This window comes from Cupressus sempervirens, chromosome 2 (assembly GCF_028749045.1).
Source record: "Cupressus sempervirens isolate cs-2001-9-10 chromosome 2, ASM2874904v1, whole genome shotgun sequence".
Taxonomy (NCBI): Eukaryota; Viridiplantae; Streptophyta; class Pinopsida; order Cupressales; family Cupressaceae; genus Cupressus; species Cupressus sempervirens.
Genome location: NC_143119.1, coordinates 511854053 through 511873890, shown reverse-complemented (window position 1 = coordinate 511873890; position 19838 = coordinate 511854053). Strand labels below are relative to the sequence as shown.

General features: G+C 33.7%; 1 pseudogene; it reads right to left on the bottom strand.

The window, feature by feature from the left end:
- Window positions 1–15652, bottom strand: part of LOC149573220 (protein SEMI-ROLLED LEAF 2-like) — a 152032-nt pseudogene extending 136380 nt beyond the window's left edge.
- Window positions 15653–19838: the final 4186 nt, after the last annotated feature.

Genomic DNA, 19838 nt, shown 5'->3' with positions numbered 1-19838 from the left:
TAAAATCCAAACCCCATTGAGAAAATGATAGCCAATCTTTGCTTTCCTAAGAAGAAAGCACATTTCTCACATTTACTCATCCACTTATGGTAATGATCAAATAAGGTTGGCCAATAATCACCAACACTCATTATCTTCATTGCAATGATTTTGGCTGAGAAATGACCACCAATAGGGCCATTATAGAACTCTTTTAGTAATCTATTGATATGATCAGTCTAGACACATTTTAATAAGACTCGATCAGAATCCTTTTTGAACAATATTCCATCCACCAAGACATAAGGGATAGCCTAAAATCTAAATTATCTTCTCTTGGATCTATCTAGAGCTTGAGGATATCTCTCTTCTATCAAGAAGGTAGTCATGTCATGAAACCAATCAATTTGATCTTCATTATCCACCAGTTGCTCACCTTGAATTAAGAGGGCAACCTCCTCATGTGTCTCAAAAGATGAATTCATCTTCTCACATAGTCCCTTTCCTCTAACAAGCTTGGTGATCTTAATATCAATGTCATATTCCATGATTCTAGTAACCCATCCAGCTCTCTTTTCATTGATATCCTTGTTCAGCAAGAACTCTTTTACACTAGCATGTGAGACTAAAAGTTGGATCTTTTTATGAGACAAGAGATGGCTGAAAATTTTTAGAGCCCTTACAAAAAAAATGACCTATTTTTCTACATAGTTGTACCTATTACCATAATCCTTAAGCCCTTCATTAAAGAAAGCAATAGGCTACTCCAAATTCTCATCATTCAACTATGTGAGGATAGTTCCAATGCTTGCTTCAAGAGAGTAGAGGATGAAATCCCTATCAAAATTGGGGTTGACAAGAGTGGGGGTTGATGCAATTGATTTATTGATCTCTTCAAAACTAGACTTCCCTTCTTTGGTCCAAGTAAACATCAGGTTCTTCAACATAGCTATGAGAGGTTTCACCATGGAGGCAAGATCAAGGATGAACCTTCTTACTAAGTTGATCCTACCAAGGAATCTCTAAAATCCTTTCTAATGGCTAGGAAGTGGAAGAGAGAAAATTGCTTCAACTCTCTTTGGATCTATTGTTAGCCCACCTCTTGACACAATATGCCCTAGGAGTTTTCCTTGGTCAGTAGAAAATATACAATTCTTAGGATTTAGGGACACACCATACTCTCTACATCTAGTGAATACCTATCTCAAATGATCAAAATGATTTGCTACATTTTTTGAGAAGATAGTTATATCATCAAGGTAAACCAACACAAAATTTTCCTGTACACCTTTGAAGGCCATCTCCATTACCTTCTGAAATGTGGCATCTACATTGGTTAGTCTCGGCATCTTACAATAAGAATAGGTACCCCACTTGGTAGTGAATATTGTCTTATTTATTTTTGACTATTGGACTAACACTTAATTGTAGCCTAAAAAACCATCTAAGAAAGAAAATCTTTCTAAACCATTAACCTTGGATAGGATTTGTTCCATAGAAGGAAGGGGATGGTGACCTTTAAGAGAAGCCTTATTAAGGTCCCTAAACTCTACATATAGGCTAATGTATACACTTTTCTTCCTAACATGAACAAAGATAGCCACCCATGAAGAGTGGTTGATAAGGAAAATAATTTTAGCCTCTATGAGCTTTGATAGTTCTTTTCTCATTAAAGGTTCAATCTTGGGGTTAAGTGGCCTTTGTTTTTTCCTAACAAGCTTAGCATCATGGTTTAAATCTATGGTATGCTAAAATAAGCTTGGGTTAAAACCCTTTACATATGTCCAAGAAATAAATTCATTGAATTCTTGACATAATTAAATGAATACTTCTTGTTCAATATTAGTGCATACCTTTCCCAAGTTGAGAGTCCTTCCATCAACAACAATGATAGGTGTGTAGTCATCCTTCTTTGTAGTCAAGTTTGAACCTTTACCTCTTGTTTGATCATCAGAGTTGAAAATGTCTTCCAAGGTGATTAGACCTTTAGACAGTTTATTGGAGCTAAGGTTCATGATCTAGTCCCCATACTGACCTTGCAACTTGGACTGGTTTCTTGTAGAGAATTCTACTTCATTTTATAATAAATTGAAAATTTACACATCAAAATCAAACACTTTCCAATTTGTGTAATTTTTTGTGAAAATAGGCCTTACAAAAATTCTAATGTGTTACTTATTTTCATCAATAGCATGCTGTGGTATATCATAATGAGCGCCAATGGATGAAAACCTATCAAAATGTTTATTTTTATTTCTTGGGAGACTCTAAATATTAAAATCTTCAAAGCCTTCAAGTTGATCCCACACTTTGTGCTTGTATGATTTGAGAAGGTTGTTCTTGTGACATTCTAATTTTTTATTTGATTAACAACCAACTCACTATTCCCAAATACCTTCAAGATCTTGATACCTCTCCCTTTTGCAAGCTGGAGACCCTAGATCAGAGCTTCATACTCCACCTCATTACTAGTGCAATTGAATTGAAGTCTAAAAGAAAAATAGTATTTCTCCAATTTAGGGGAAACAAGCATAACACCAGAAACTAAACCATTTTTTCCTTGAGCCATCAAACAACATATTCCACAATCCACTTGTATTTTACTTATTTTTTTGAAATGTTTGCATAGCCTCTCTCCTAGCTCATCCCAGTTAGTGACTGAATTATGTGGTAACCCTCTATACCACTATAAGGCTTTTCCTTTTAGAGATGAAGCTAACAATCTAATGAAAACATCATCTTCTGTAATACCATGGATATTATAGATGTTAGATACTTCTTAAATATTCTGTAAGGGAGAGATAGAGGCTTCACCAATGAAGTCTAGTAGACTTTTAAGAGAAGTAACTAGAATATCATGCCTCTGGGCTAGAATGAGGGGACTTCTACCATTGAATGTGGTAAAATAAAATAATGAGCTCTAGATTGTGGTATGTGGAATAATGATCTATTAAATGGACATATGGTATCCTAGCCTATGACTTATCAATAAGAGGAGTAGAAAGAGATCTTGCAAGTGTATGTATTACTTCTACACTCCTAACTAGTGATAGAGATAATCTACTTCTCCTTCTTCTAGTATTTGAAAATGAAAGTTTAGTATATTGAAAGTTACCTCTAGAAGATGTCCTTGTAAGCTTTGGCATGAATCACAACAATTCTGGTGTAAAATCTAGATGTAGAAGTAGAGTAGAGTCATCGAGTGCTTAAAAATGAGCCTCTTGAAGGCTTGGAATGCTAAGAATGACACTATCTCCTCAACATAATTTGAAGTTCACCTCTTTAACACTAGTGAAATAGTAGACTTTAGGATGCTTCAATATGAGAGTCCCACTAGGCATGCCAAAAACTGTTGACATGAAAGTTTGCACCCTTGACTAAATTTTTTACCTAAAGGCAAAATCATGTAACATGGAAATAGACTCAAAAGTGTGGGGCTTTGCAGTTAGAGATTAAGTCTCTAAAGAAGGCCGACTTCCTTACTATCAAGATGCACCCAACTATTTCTTAAGAGGAAAAGGGAGAAGGAATGCATGAAAGAAAACTACCTATTCCAATATAAGAGGTGTGATACACCAAATAGTATTGTTCAATCTTATCCCTTCCCAAGGAAGCATCGTTCATCAATATAATCCTCAGATACAAAGATTCTATCTTTGCTTTGACTCAACAATCATGGATAGATCAAAAATCAGTGAAATGGTATAACGAAGGGACTTCACTCTATATCATTCAAAGACAATAGAAACAACATATAACTAAAGAATGAAAGTAATACATCAATATAAGGAAAAATATGTTGCACAATATAATAATGGAAGAAGGAGATATAATTGAGAATTATATTCATTCACAAGAAAAGGGGGAATTATAGTAACAAAGCATAGAATACTACTGCTATAGAATATAAAAAAAGACCAGCCCTTGGAAGGGTTACAAAACTTACTTTTATAGGTCAACCATAACTAAAAAACTTTTTCCTTAAGCCAAAGCTCAATTGCTGACATTATATTCCTAGAAAAAAATCACTGCTAATCTAAAGAAGATTTGATTGAATGCATACCCATATTTAGAAAATCATGTCTTCATATTGATTATGTCCTCGAAGAGACAAAAATGATAGTCATAACTACATAGCTAGCTAGAAAGATAACTCATAGTGGTGATGGTGGTTCCTTTGTATCAAATAGGCATGGAGATCATCAAAAGGTAGTTGCAAATGATCAAGGAATTAGTTTTCCATTAAAGAGCTACCTTTGAGAGTGTTTTCGATGCATCATATTAGATATGTCATCAATTCAGCCATCAAACCTACCACATGGCCCAATAATACTAAAGCATTTTGCCACATTGTTTAGACATTCAACTATCTATTGACCTGTACTCATCACCTTATTTTGTAACTTCATGACATATTTCCTTCATTAGTCATCTGACCCTGTAACTGCTTCATTTTATATATATAACTACTTCACAACTTACCTTCACTATGTTCCCCAAACTATTGTGATCTTGTGAGTAATATGTAATTAGCTCTTCACATCATCACCATGGTTTAGACTTGGTAGTCTTCTAATCATGCAATGGTGCGAAGACAATTATGTCTTATTTATTCCCCCTTCCTAGCTAAAGTTGAACATAGCATCAAATGCTTGTGACTCCATGATTGATGCTACCTTTACTACATATGCTAGTTTTTCATACTGTCATGACTTCAAAATGAACTACAGCTTGGACACTTGTGACCTAGCAAAGACTACCATTTTACCATAATCACACTATTGCAACTTGATCTATTAACCTTGATGTTAACTTAGCGATGATGTGATAATTTGATTCATAGCTCTAACAAGTTAACCCTTAACTCCTTGTGCCTACGTGACCCATATCCATTCGTAGAATCACAACCTAAACTATTAACCCATCTCTTAACCTTGTGAACATGTGATAGTAGGTTTTTTTCACTTCATGACCTTGACCCAGGGTTGACCTTAACCTTCTGTGACTATGTGAATAGGAGGAAGATCACAACATCACCACTTGAAATGTTAACTTAGATTTTAACCCTAAAAATGAGTGATAAATGGAATCATTGCATCATAGCCTTGACCATGGGTTAGGCTTAACCACCCATGACCATGCAATGACTACCATCATGAACTACTAGAGTTAGAGATCATGACATCGCACCCTAAAAATGAAAGTTAGCCATCTGACTTGTGAAGCTGTATTGATGGTTTAAGTTGATTGTTTTACACCTTCATGACTTGATTGACAACTACTCCTTAATTGCTCGTGACTCTTCCAAAGCAATAATCACATTGTCGTAGCACATAACTGTTCCTTCAGGTGAGTATGATTAGTGTGAACTATGCAATCTGTCATCACAAGTAAACCTTGAGACTAATGAAAATCAATCTCCAAAAACTCAAATGTATTCTTGAAAATGAAAGACACCTCTAACTATTTTATCAAATAATCCACAACCATGTCAAACTCAAAAGAATGATCAAGTGCAGAATGACAAGGTTTAGAGTTCTTCCTCACAAAAATCAAAGAAGTATCATCCTCAACAAAGAGAAGACTAATATCATCAATGGATTCTCCCAAATCCTCAATGTAGGACTCCACAAAAAAACCTACAATGTTTTTCAAGTAGTCATCCCAAGGAGTTATAACTAGAAGACATGGAATCTTGTACTAAATCACAAGAAACTATGGATGAAACATATCATGAAATATCATGAGCAATAGTAGGAGAAGTGGGAGATGCAACTAGAGGCTTTAGATCATTGTGAATGTAATGGAATAATATTAATTCGATATCCACTAATTTATTAGCATCATAGGGAGTATCATCTGCATCATTATGTGTAATAAGACAATCTGTAGTAGAGTTAGTTAGTAGTTTAGTAATATGTCAGTCTCCAAAATTTTCAAAACTAATATTCCAAACTGGGTGAGGAGAATAATTATCCTTTATCTTTGAGTAGAATAGATTATGTTTAATGGAAAAGAGACTCATACCAATTACATCTCTAATATATTAAATTTTAACCATCTAAAATTATCTCTTCCACTTTGTCTTTGGCTCAAGGTTGAGTCCATAAAGATTAGGCAAGATATTAGGCCACCTATAATGTGTGATGATTCCTTTTTCCCATAATGCATAATATAGTTAGTCAATTTTATGAAAACAAGATGTATTTATACATCCATGATATACATTACACATGAAATAAAAGATTATAAAATCAATGCATCCTATCAAAATGCAAAGAACCAAAGAAACTCCCCTCCAAAATAGATATTTTTTACACTTTATATATCATGCATGTACAATTACCACTTGTCATGATGGATGAATTTGGACTTCTAATTTTGACGACTACCATAGAAGAGTCTATAGTAGACTCAACAAAATAAGACACAAGATAACTCAAGGATATAAACAATTACAAGTGCCAAAACATTCCAAAATTGACCAAATGATGAATTGCTATGTCTACTTAGAATTTCTCCAAATTGAAACAAGATCTAAAAAGTAGACAAAAAATAATGCACTTTCAAAAAATATTGCACTTAATAATGTGTTTGTTTGAGCTCAAAAGAAGCCTCTAAAGTTGCAAAAAATAGATTTAATATTTTTTTTATAAAAATTCAAGATTAATTAGGAACAACCTGCACCAATGTTTAGATCAACAAATTCTACCCAAAAAAAATAATAATTAGTCGAAAAAAGGAGTCTAGATGAGTGAGATCAGTTTTTGAAAATAACCTCTCTAATTATTATTTTTGAATTGTTGTTATTGCACCTCCAAAACTCATACGATACTAGATTTGACCTCATATGTGCAATTTCAATGAAACAAAGGTTGATTTAGGGGCTTTAGGAGCCATTACTTAAATTTTGCACACATGTAAAATTTAAGTATGAAAGAAGAAAATTGCATTGTGAGTACACATCTTTAACTTCAAAGTTTAGTATTTCATGAATGTCATTCATTTTTTTATCAAAGATTGTCTTTTGTATTAATCATAGCAAGTTTATACATCTGATATTCAATTGTTCAACAATTGATGAAATGAAGAAAATAAATGCTAAATTAAAAATCTACCTCTCAAACAACAAGCTTGTGAGAGTAACCTTTAGTACATAAACATTCTATATTCTATACAAGTGAAGAAACATAAATGAATAAAATGAAATTCATAAGGGTCAAACGGACCAATCATTTTTTGGTAATTACTAGTCAAGTTATCCTCTATATACGTCCTCATCATATGTCTTTGACTCTAGATCTCCCACAGTGTTTTGAGTTTTAGGTCTTCATGGTCAATAGTCTTGCATTGAAAAAGAAAAAGAGTTAGATCAAATTGATCTAAGAAATGATGGGTTTCCTCACTGCACATATTCAAAGCATTCCATTCATGTTTTACTTACATAAAATAAGGAAAAATCATCTATTGGTAGTGAAGCGTCAAAATGAAAACATCATAATCACTTATGCGAGTTATCTCTTCACTAATGATTAGTGATACTTATTATTGTTGAGTGGATGCAAAATGGGCTTCCACAAGGGTTTGAGCTTAGCTAAAAAAGAATACATATAATCAATAACTCATGAAGTAGATCAAATCAATAATTTGAATAATTTCAATTGGTTAAGTATCAAAGGGACATATGTTTTCATGTGAATCATTTTACTTGTATTAATACATACTTAGGAGTTATTTTCATAATCAGATAGAAAGTATGTTGTTATTTATAGAATGTATTTAACAAAGTTTCAAAGGGACATGACATAGTTCGTAAAGCCTTTTATTTTAAGTTCTTCTACAAGAAGTCACTCTAAAAGTTAACTAACTACAAAAGCTCAAGTGCTAATATACACATTCAAGATATGTTGATACAACTTTTTATTAAGATTGAAAAATGAAGATTTACATAATGACTCTTATGAGTGCAAGAAACATAGCATCAAAATAAAGGAGGGGGATTATTTCAAGCAACAAGATAATGGAAATTGAATTTCATCGGAGGTAGAGTATCTAATGTGACAAAATAAAATTCAAACAAGAAAGCCACCTGAACAACACATGGATTCAAGAATAATAATATTGTATTTGTACTTAAAAGAGGTATATTGTCCACAATGTTAGTGTAGCTCATAAAAAAAGGGGTCTCTATCATGACATTTTACATGAGTAAAGAGGAGACACATATTGTGAAGATATGTGTGGATGTGTTCAAATTCAAGAAAAAGTTGAAGCAACAAGCATTGAACAACATCCAATATATAGGAAAAGTAATGCATTGGAATAACATATGTGATGTGCATAGGAACAACATAAAGGATGGTGCTATCATTATCCTCAATTAATAGAGAGATAACAAGACCTTGGATTTTTGTCATCAAATATAGTAACAATAATGATGATAAAAAAAGTTAAATAAGAAAGAATAAATTTGCATTTTAATAAAGGAAATGGTATTGAATTAAAAGATATAATGAAAGATAAAAGATGTTAATCATTTTCATGCTATTGTTACAAATAAAAATAAAAGTGATGAGATGTGTTTATACAAATTCCTATTCAACTAAACCAACAAGACAATCATATTATTATTCATATCAAATAAAGTAGAATGTTCATGTTCAACATTAGCTTCACAAAAGGATAAAAGGTTTTCCAAAATATTCCTATAAGAAATCAACGGTGCAATATTGGACTATGTGTTCAAAGATGGAATGTCAAAAAAGGAGTCGTAACTATGTTGAGTTCCAAATTCAAGCATTCAAATGGCACATATTCTTCAACAAAGTAAAAAGTTCATTTTATTTATCAACATCAATATTTCATTAAAAAAGGGTTCTCATCTTTTTTTGTACAATGTTTCTAAACATTTTGAGTAGAAAAAGAAGTTGTGGATTTGTGTTTGATATAAACTGCTATGCAAGAAACTAACAATAGTAGATAAGGTGGATTTTCCAATGTTCCTATAGTTGCAATATCAAACCCAAACATATTTTAGCAATAAGAACCAAGCACACAAACAATGTTACTTTCATTGCAAATGAAAATACGCAGGCTTGAATATTTCAAAAAAAAATTTACAACACAATTCACATTTTCAAATATTCAAATCCTTAAAGTATAATTATCTTATATCCATATGCAAAAATATAGGAAAAAGGACATTAAATATGAGAATAAAGAATAACTTATCTTTCAATTAGCTCATTGAACTCCAAGATCGAGATCATAGCAACCTTAACATCTAAGTATAATGATCTCTAAGTGAATTTTTGACATCCCAACCCATGACACAAAGAGATATTTTTCACCATTCAAGTTTTTCTTAACAAATACTAGAAGAAAAAAAATCTAGAGGTTGTAGTTAAGTTCATGAGTTTATTGCAAGTCATGCTCAATCGCACCAATTTATGTCCTAGCTTGACAATAAAATCCCTATAATTTTTCTACCATAATAATGCCTTATAGAAATAGGAATGTCAAACACACCAATAGAAAAATCATTACTCATACACACCAGTTCAAGCTATGGGTCAAGGCCAAGTCTTAGAGAAGTGGTCAAATTTCACTAGCATAGTCAAAGTGGTGCCATAGCAACTACATGAAAGTTGGGATTTGAAAACCCTAAAGCTTATTGAGAAAGACAAAGGAATAAAAAATATGCTAATTTGATCACACTCAAAATTCTCTTATCTTGGGGTCTAATCCCCAAATCTTATCAAATTGATAAGATTTGGAATCCATAAGTGGGTTGGTGACCATTTGACCCCTTACTTAAGTTTATGGGCTAATGTGACTTGATATATTTTGTCATGTTAATTGGTAGACTTAAAATGCAATATTTTTAAGGAAAAGAGAGGTATCAATTGTAATTATTGTGGATGAAATTGTTATTGTTATAAATCAATTTTATTAATAATAATATTTTGTGTGTTATTTAAAATGTTTTGGATGTTGACTTCTTCAAGGAGGTTTGCATTTGTTTGAAAATAGGTGGAGGGTATTTACTAGCTTTGAGTTAATTTAGGGGGTAAATGAAGTCATCTTCATGACTCTTTATGGTAATATTTGGAGTGAAGAGACTATTTATTATATTTTCATGCATTTTGGAGGGGATTTAAGTCCTATATTTTTAAATTTTTAGTTGAGTCTAACTCAAGGGATTAATGAGGTGTTATGGCCTATTTTCTTATCTTATCTTCATGTTTAAGACAAGCACATGTATTGAGGATCATTTTTTAGTTAGTTCTCCTATATTATTAAGAACAATATTGTAATGTTCATATCTTTCTTGCAGTTGTAAAGCAATATTTTTTTGGTTCCTTTTCAATTATTTTGAATATACAAAAGCTTTGAGACCTATTTAGAATTCCTATTTTATGTACTTAATCATTTAGATTTTATGTTTTCATGTTGAGGCTGTCTGAATCCTGCATACTAATGTCTTGAAATTTTACCTTAATCAAGAATCATACAACTGAATAGGTTATAGAATTGTGAAACTTTACCTTTTCAAATTTTAGTTAGTTGTGAAAGTGTCATTTTTATTACTAACTTAGGATTTTGAATTAGTGTGCCTCCTATTTGTAATTTTTTAAAATTTACTCACCACCAAATTGTGTTTTTTTGTATGGTTTAGTATTATCAACTTATACTATCATATGTTTTGGGTTTAAGCATTGTCACATTTTTGGTGTATTTAAGTAGCTTTTTTAGATTTCTATCATTTCTCTTTAAAGTTTCCTTTTTCCCCTTTACACTTCAAGTATTAATAGTTTTTTCAAGTACAATCAATTCAATATTCAAATAGGATTCAACCTAGAATCTGAAGGTTTCATTTCATTCATAATGTTCTACACTAAAATGAATCCCATGTTTTACCAAAATTTTTGAGCTTGTAGTTTGTAATTGGTTGCATAATTTTTGTAGCTAAGAGGAGATTCTCAATTTTATGCCAACATCTAATTTTTACCATCTAGCTCCAATCTTGAACTGCAACAAATTTTGCTCCAAATAGGCTATATTATGAAACTCTTATGGATTCGATACCATGTAAGAATTTTATTGATGCAAAAAACTAAAAGATCAAGATATAACACAAATAAAAGAGAAAATGGTATGATCATAAACTAACTTGATTTAATGATGATCAAATGATAATAGATGCCTAATATTTTTATGTGTGCAATGAAGATATGCTTGAATGTATAGGCAATGCATTCTAACTGGGGGTAATGCAAGTGATAACCTATCAACTAGATAAGGAATAAACACATGTCAACTAAAGGTGGATCATAATCCATTGTATAACAAAGTATATGCAACAATGAGATGATGATAACATGATAAGAACAAAAAGGTAGATCTCATAAACAAATAGATGTTAGATAACAATTAACTGCAAGTGGATTTATCCTACAACATTTGCTAAAATAGATTGCAAACTCCTATATGTCTATATGAAAACTAGTATGATAACTCATTATCCTAAGTAAACTTAAATAAATTGTAATTAGTAATATTTAATTACGCTGAAAATTTGATCTTTTAAAAAGATTTATGGGTATGATCTTCCCAACACAATGATATGCAATTTAATGTGCAATTAAAGAAATGCAAATGCGAGGGTCTTGGGAATAAGTATGAAGAACTTGTCCCAAATATTACAAGATGATGTGCAAGTGCAAGATCTATTAAAAAGATAATGCACAAGAAATGATGAATGAAATATTTTTTAGATTTTTTAGATTAGAAATGTAATTCAATGTTGAGCTAGGATTGAAGATGCAAGACTAACAACTAAGAAAAACAACTAAGGTTCTATACAGGAAAAATATATCTATTATAGATATATCATAATTCTAAAATAATAAAATAAAAATTTTATGCTAGTCCAAATGATATAATGTAAAATTGTAAGTGCTCAAGTGTTTCTATCATTGATTTGTTGGAAATTTGTTCAGTGCTCCCCTCGAGATTTGTGACAAGGGCTTAACTGCCTCCTATGTACTATAAATTGAGTGGTTGTATTGAAAATTGAAAGATCAACCTTTTGGTGCAATAGCAACCCCATTCTAACAAGTGGTATTAGAGCTTGGTCATAGGTGTGAATCCTTAGACCCTCAAGTAAGGCTAAGGGGGATATTGTTAGAAATTTATTCAGCACTTCCCTCAAGATTTGTGATAAGGGTTTAACTTCCTCCTAGGTACTATAAGTTGAGTGGTTGTATCAAGAATTGAAAGATTGGTCTTTTGGTGCAACAAAAACCCCAATCTAACATGATTATCTTATAAAATAAAGGAGAGGTCCTCTCTTACAAATAATGGGAAAAATGAATGAATGAGATTAAGAGGCAAAATAATGGATGAACAAGATGAAGGTGAAAAAAGAAAATGACTAAGATGAAGAGGTAAAAATAATGAGTGGCTAGGATTAAGAGGGAAAACCATTAAAAATTCAAAGATTTCACCTTTGTGAGAAAAAGAGAAGAATTTGAAATGACTATAGTAGAAAGAAGATGGAGAGGTGGCCACCTTGGAAAAGGTGATTGTGCATATGATTACAGATAAGACAACAATACTTATAGTTGAATCAATCTTAATAGGAGGATTAAGGTATAGACAAGGATTATAGAATAGGACCAAGATTTGAATAAAATTAAACTTAATTCAATTAGGTTTAGAATAATACCAGCCAAGTGGGAGAATTAAATAAATATAATTTATTTAAATAAATGAAATAGAAGAACCATATATTAAAATAAATTTAATATATTGAGAAGATAGTATTTAAATAGAATTTAAATACAAAAGGGGTGATGAATTTATGTAATTAAATAAATAGAAGAATAAAATAATACAGTTAATTATTTAAATTATCTATAATAATTTTTAAATTAAAACAATCAAATTAAAGGGTTGGACCATAGAAAAAAATAATGGTAAAATCATAAAAACAAACTACTAGTTACATAATAACCAACACATTCACAACCCTAACATTTAATATCGAAAACTCATCCCCCCAATACCTACAAACTAGATATAGTTCTTATCTAAATAGTACATATTTCAATTGTGAGTACGAATCTTTCAAATTTTCATCAAGTACATGTTTAACAACAATTATAAAAATTTTGCCAGTAGACTCAACAACTTAATTTCCTTGAGGATAATAAGAATTTAATGATTACCTAATTTTGTAATGCCCATTTCATGAGAATTAACAAAGCAAAAGAAGTTCCAATATCACATACCCAAAAAATGGACATTTCAAACCTCATGACATTATTCTCATTAATAAAGATAATGACAACTTGGGTAGTGTAGTTGTGCAATGCCCTAGCTTGAGTCCATCCTATGTAGTAATTTTTTGTTGTAAGAATTTACCTATGTCCCATTAAAAATGGTGGATTTATAGGTCCAATAAAATAAAGTCCCCACATAGAGAAGAGATTCACCTCATTTAATTCTTTTAATGACATTTTTGGGTTTCTTTCTCTGGTTACACTTGTTTGGCACACATGGTAGGAGAAAACATGTTCACATGTATCCTTGAATATCATAGGGTAATAATAACTTGATCACAATATTTGATATGTTTTAAATTCATCTGATCCATGCTTGGTTCCATTATTATTATAAAATTCATCCAACACACCCTTCTTCTCATCATGATTCAAACATTATGGATACAAATTGTATCATCCTAAATTAGAAGCACTTGAATCTAGTGATGGTTTGGCACCTATTTAATATAACTTCATGATAAATTTTCATTTAAGATGTATCTATATATCTCTTTCTATCTCTCCTATATGGAATTTGGGTAGGATCTAATAAATAATCCTTGGTAATCCTAGTCTATGGTGTAAAACTTGAGGTAGGACCTATCTACATGGTGTCCTCCTTTCATCTTCCATTTTTTTTTTTTGCACTTATATGGTTGGAAATTTGAATCAAGGATATGAAGGCCTGAGTTAATCACATAACCATACATACATAATAGAGAGGGGATTCAATTAGAAAGTTCCTTTTAACCCCAATTATAAAGAACTAGATCTAGAAAGGTTAGTGCTAGCCAAACAAGAAAGGAGCACTAATGCAAACCAGGTCTAGTGAATAAAAGGGAAAGGTAACCAAATCATTGAAAACATTAGATGAGATGATAAGAAAAAACTATATATAACTAATTATTTTGAAAGAGTAAATAAGGTAGAAGACACATCTTTTGAAACTTGATTTTATGCTTGTTGTATTGATCAGAATGGATGAAAATCATTAGATCTGGGTTTGAAACTGCACAATGGACAAAACCTAGAAATCATTCATTGATCTATTAGGGAAAAACTATATGATCAAGGTTGAGCTCTTCATCATTAAAGAATCAAGGGTGATCTGATCATCCCTAAAGAAATGAGTGTGATGTTGATTCTGATTTCACAATTTTGAAGAAAATTGAAAAGGGTACTTAGATCTATAATTTGTTTATCAATGTAATATTTGTAGGATTTGAGAAAATAAGCCAATCAAATCCACAAAGCCTTCGAATCCCTGCATGCAAAAACCTGTCACAGAAGAAAAAGACAAGAAGAGGCAAGGGTTTGCTAAAAAATGGAGATAGAAGAAAAGTTGCTCTCAAATGAAAAATGCATAAGAGATAATGAAGAAAGTACAATGCTCATCCTTATAAAGGTGAGATAGAAACCCTAAACTAAAAAGCTAGGTTGCACATTATTAATTAATAATTAATTAATAATGCACCTACAAGATAGCTTAAGCAAAAAATAGAGTAATAGGCAACTTAATTAATTTAATCAAAGTGATTTAATTAATAAGTGCAAACAAATAATTACTCTAACACCCCCCCTTAAGCGAAGCTCAGGAGGTAAGCTAACCTAGCACAGCTATGAAAGCAGGAAAATTGGGTCCCGGCAACAAGGCCAAATCAGGTACCCAGTACAAGGAAATCTCTATAAACTGGAGTAAAGGAGAAAACCCAGTGGGAAAAACCCCTCTCCAAAAAGAGATATAATGACTTCAAGAGACTCTCTCAAAGCCATAAGTACAATGCATGACTTTAACCCCCCCCGTGAGAGAGGGCCAAGGCTCCAAAGCCCCCCCAGAATGAAAGAACTCCTGGATGAATGAACAAACCACTGTGACTCCAGTGCAGAGGAGTGAAAGGTAGTGGACACTGTAGAGGGAACCTCGAAAGCTGAGGTGTCACTGGAAGGCTGAGCTGATGCTCAAAGGAGTAGACACGAGGATTTTGAAAGGGAATCCCCAATGTAAGTGGTATGACAGGTGTGCTGACACTGTCATCAAAGAGGAGATGAATGTCCTCTGTAGAATTTTCAACAACTGCACCTAGTGGCTTGATAAATGGAGCTGGAGGATCAAGCAGTGCTGAAGAAGAACTCTGCTGAACAGAAAAGAGCTCAAGAGGAGGTGACAAGGCAGTTACAACAGTAGTCTCAGGAACCACACAGAGGTTCAAGAAACCTGACTGTACCACATGACGCTCTCTCAAAGGAGGAGATTCATGCTCTGGCAAAGGTGGACCAAAGTGTGAAAAGGAGTAGAGACGAGTGGAAAGATCAACTGTCCCTGTAGCAACAATACCTCCTGTCATACTATCTCGGATGAAAACTGAATCTGGAGTGAACTCAACTGTCTTCCCGGACCCACTGTGAGAAATCTGATAAACCGAGAGAAGGTTTGCAGACAGAGATGGAACATACAACACATCATTGAATGTGCCATCCTGAATGCATACAGTGCCTTTCCCGCAGACTGTCATAATAGTGTTATTCCCAATGATAATATGGGGAATAGGAGAAGCCTCAAAAGAAGAGAAGATCTCTCGAGAAGATGCCATATGGTGAGAAGCACCTGAATCTAGTATCCAAGGAACCTGTGAAGGGAATGTGAAAGAAGCCCGCAATGCATGACCCTTTCCAAGATCCTGTTCAGCTATAGGATTGATAGAAGAAGACTGATAAGCAGACCCCTGTGAGCCAGAAGAGGATGGAGAGGAAAGATTGCTCTTCTGAAGAAGAGCTTGCAAATCCGCTATCTGTTTCTCATAACCATCAAACTTCTTCTGATAACAAAGTGACTCATCATATGTTCCCTTCTGACAATAGGAACATGTAGGTCTTTCAGTCTTCTGTTTCTCCTTCTTAGAAGAAGATGGTGGGCCAGTAGAGTGTTGAGAAGAGGAAAATGATAACTGCTTCGGCTTCTGTGTGCTCGAAGGTGGCTTGGCAATTAATGCCTGTGATTGTGAACTTGTAAGAGAATCCATACTAATGAGCTTTGATTGCTCACGAGTCAACCGGTCACAAAAAATCTCAAAAGAGGGCATAACATGTCGTGCACCTAGAGCATCCATAGTGGAGTAGAAGGTAGAAGTGAAAATCTGATAAGGTCCTCGAAGCTTGGACAGTATCAGAAAGATACACTCATTATCAGATTTTGTCTTTCCTGCAACCTGTAACATAGATCGAAGAGACTTGAATTTCATCAAGAAATCCTCAATGCTGGTGAATGATTCAGGAATCAAGGAGGTAAACTCCGCATCTATCTGTAGAATCCTGAATTGATTCATTGTGCCAAATAAGGTTGAAAACTTGTCCCACATAGCCCTGGGTGTATTCAAACCATCCAGGTGAAACAGTAACCCCTCTGAAATATTCATTGCAATGAGGCCCATTGCCTCATCCATTTTATTGCACTGCATAAGAAGCTCATAAGGCCTCTATAGAACTGGCTGAGCTGCATCAAGACATGACCATAACCCCTTTGCCATAAGCAATCTAGTCATCTGTCCTTTCCAAGTATGGTAGTTGTGTGGTGTAAGGCAGGCGACATAGAAGTCCGCCATTGAGAGATGAAGACGAAAGTAGAAGGGTCTTATTCTGAATTAAAGTACAGAAAAGAAAGTGCCCCCCCATAATATATAATGATGTCCCTCAAATACCAAATAAAAAAACTATAGAAAGTATAAAAATTGAGAAAAGAACCTGGATTTCGGATGAAGAGAAGAGGGAAATAGAAGTCTCTACTTCAACGCTAAAATTGGAAGCTCAAATGAACTCAAAATGAAACTAAAATAGTACCATTGTCTCCGTCTCTGAACCAGCTTTCCGGTGCTTCTTTCAGATCGGAAAAAGACCTTTGTATGCCCAAGTTAAGGCCAAAAAACCAACTGCAGGTCCAAGAAGGGAGCTCTCTGGAAAAATACAGACATGCGAAAAAACTTGACGGCCGTATGGCCGTCAACAGCCAGTCACCGGGAAAAAATCCGGCTGCTGGATTGATGATGTCATCGATTGGATAGATGATGTCATGCCGAGACTGTGCAATTAGCGGCGCCGCTGGAGGAGGTGGTGCCCGGGCGGTAGACGCCGGTGGCGCTGCCAGTAGTGGTGGCGGTGGAGCGGAGGTTGCGCCGCGGGTGGTCCGCCGGCTGCGGCTGAGCTCCGGCCAAGCGTGGGCGGTGCTCTGGTGGCTGTGGGGTGGTGCCAGGGCGGAGCGGCCCGAAACAAATTTTTTTAAAATTTTTTTTTAAAAAAATGCCTCGATCTGCGTGAAGGAGGCCGTACGGCCTTCTGGGCAAAAAAAATTTGCCTCCCGGAGCAACGTTGTCCAAATCGGACAAATTTTATATGGAAATAGGGGTTTTGACGCCTTCTGAATCCATCTGTGACATCTGTTTGGCCTCAACCTGCTCCAAAAAATAGTGACCCCCCTGTTTTCTCAAAAAATACCCAAAAAATTCTAGATCTGTTTTGTCAAACCCTCATTCTCCTTTTACTCCAAATAACGAACAAGCTGCAGCAGATCTGGCTCTGATACCATGTAGGATTTGAGCAAATAAGCCAATCAAATCCACAAAGCCTTCGAATCCCTGCATGCAAAAACCTGTCACAGAAGAAAAAGACAAGAAGAGGCAAGGGTTTGCTAAAAAATGGAGATAGAAGAAAAGTTGCTCTCAAATGAAAAATGCATAAGAGATAATGAAGAAAGTACAATGCTCATCCTTATAAAGGTGAGATAGAAACCCTAAACTAAAAAGCTAGGTTGCACATTATTAATTAATAATTAATTAATAATGCACCTACAAGATAGCTTAAGCAAAAAATAGAGTAATAGGCAACTTAATTAATTAAATCAAAGTGATTTAATTAATAAGTGCAAACAAATAATTACTCTAACAATATTCACCACCTATAATAAAAATGAATTTTTTTTTTTAATAGGGGTTTTTCCTTGGTCAAAACTTACTTTAGGAATTAATCTTGAATTGAAATAATTGAAATAACATAGAATGTAAAGTAAATGTACAAATTCACCTTACAATAGTAAGATCTTTTGAATCAAATGCAATGTGTTTACTTGAGCGATTGATTTGGATCAAGAAGCTGAAGATGAATAGATGCAAAAGATAAGAAAAAGGATCTTGAATGGTTTAAATATTAAATATGGGTCCCTTAATTGAATTCTTGAATCCTTGATCTTGAATGGATGAATTTCTTGAGGGATGCTTGAAGACTTGAAGGCTTGAAAACTTGAATGGTTGAGTACTTGAGAGCTATAGGATGACCTTCCTATAAATTAAAACCTTGAAGCTATCCACACACAAGGCCTAAATAGGGGACCTAAAATAGGTCCCAATTAACATACTACACTAATTATTGGCCTATCAGGGGCACACCAGATCCCTGATCAACTCATTAGAGGCACACTACATCCTTGATAATCAAGGCTTGGAACCTCTAAGAGCCCAAAATAGTTCATGGATCCTAAAAATTAGATACAAAGTTTGATCTATAGTCATTCCTATGAAAGGAACACATTTTGAGTGGTTCAATGAAGGAAAGGGGGAATCTAAGAGGATAGATCCTACCTCAATCTTAACACAATGAAAATAGAGGATCAATTAAGTTTTATTCCAATTCCACCTAGGAGAAAGGACAAAAAATGGAAGAAATAAGGAGATGTGAAAATATATTGATGATCTCACATTAAATGTGTGTTAAAACTTCATTAAATTTTAGTGCTTCCAATTTAACGAAGGTTTATTTAGCCCCCACTTTAGCAAGATTATGGAATCGATCCAAACTCATGGTAGAGTAGAGCACAATGAATAAGATAGTCTTATTATAATCAAGGAGACAAAGAATCCATCAATTTTCCAAGTGATTGTGTCCTTCCTAACTCCTAGATCATAGTATGAGATAAATTATTGACTAAAAGGAAAATGAGAAGATGAGTGATTATATCCCCCTAGTAGAGTACCCATTGTACTATGAATCACTAAAATAGCTATTACAAAGATGACATTGAATAGTCTAATAGGGTGGTAACCCACTAGTCAATCCATTAGGGGCCCATTCATAGCTGAATGTTCTTTGCATCACCATGACATGGTCTAATAAGATTGCATTACTCATGCAAGGGTATTAGAAAACTATTATGTGTTACCCATAGACAAGATTTAGCATATGTGTATGAAAAGGAAAGAGAGACCCCATGTCAAGGATGGTCACTTCTTGTATTGAATGTGTGCATGAAGAATCCATTCTTTAGGATTATATGTAATTCATAAGGGGATTCACAAGATTTTTTTATTGAAAAGTGATGAAGTGGCAATGCATATATTTGAGAATAATCGAGGAACTATACTGAGAATCCAAGGCTAGAGTACCCCAAGCCATACTCAAAATCCATATTCACTACCCCATGATTGAATTCAAAAATTATTAAAGTGTATGCCCCCACATTAAAGTCATTGAAAAAACTTTAATAGAGTA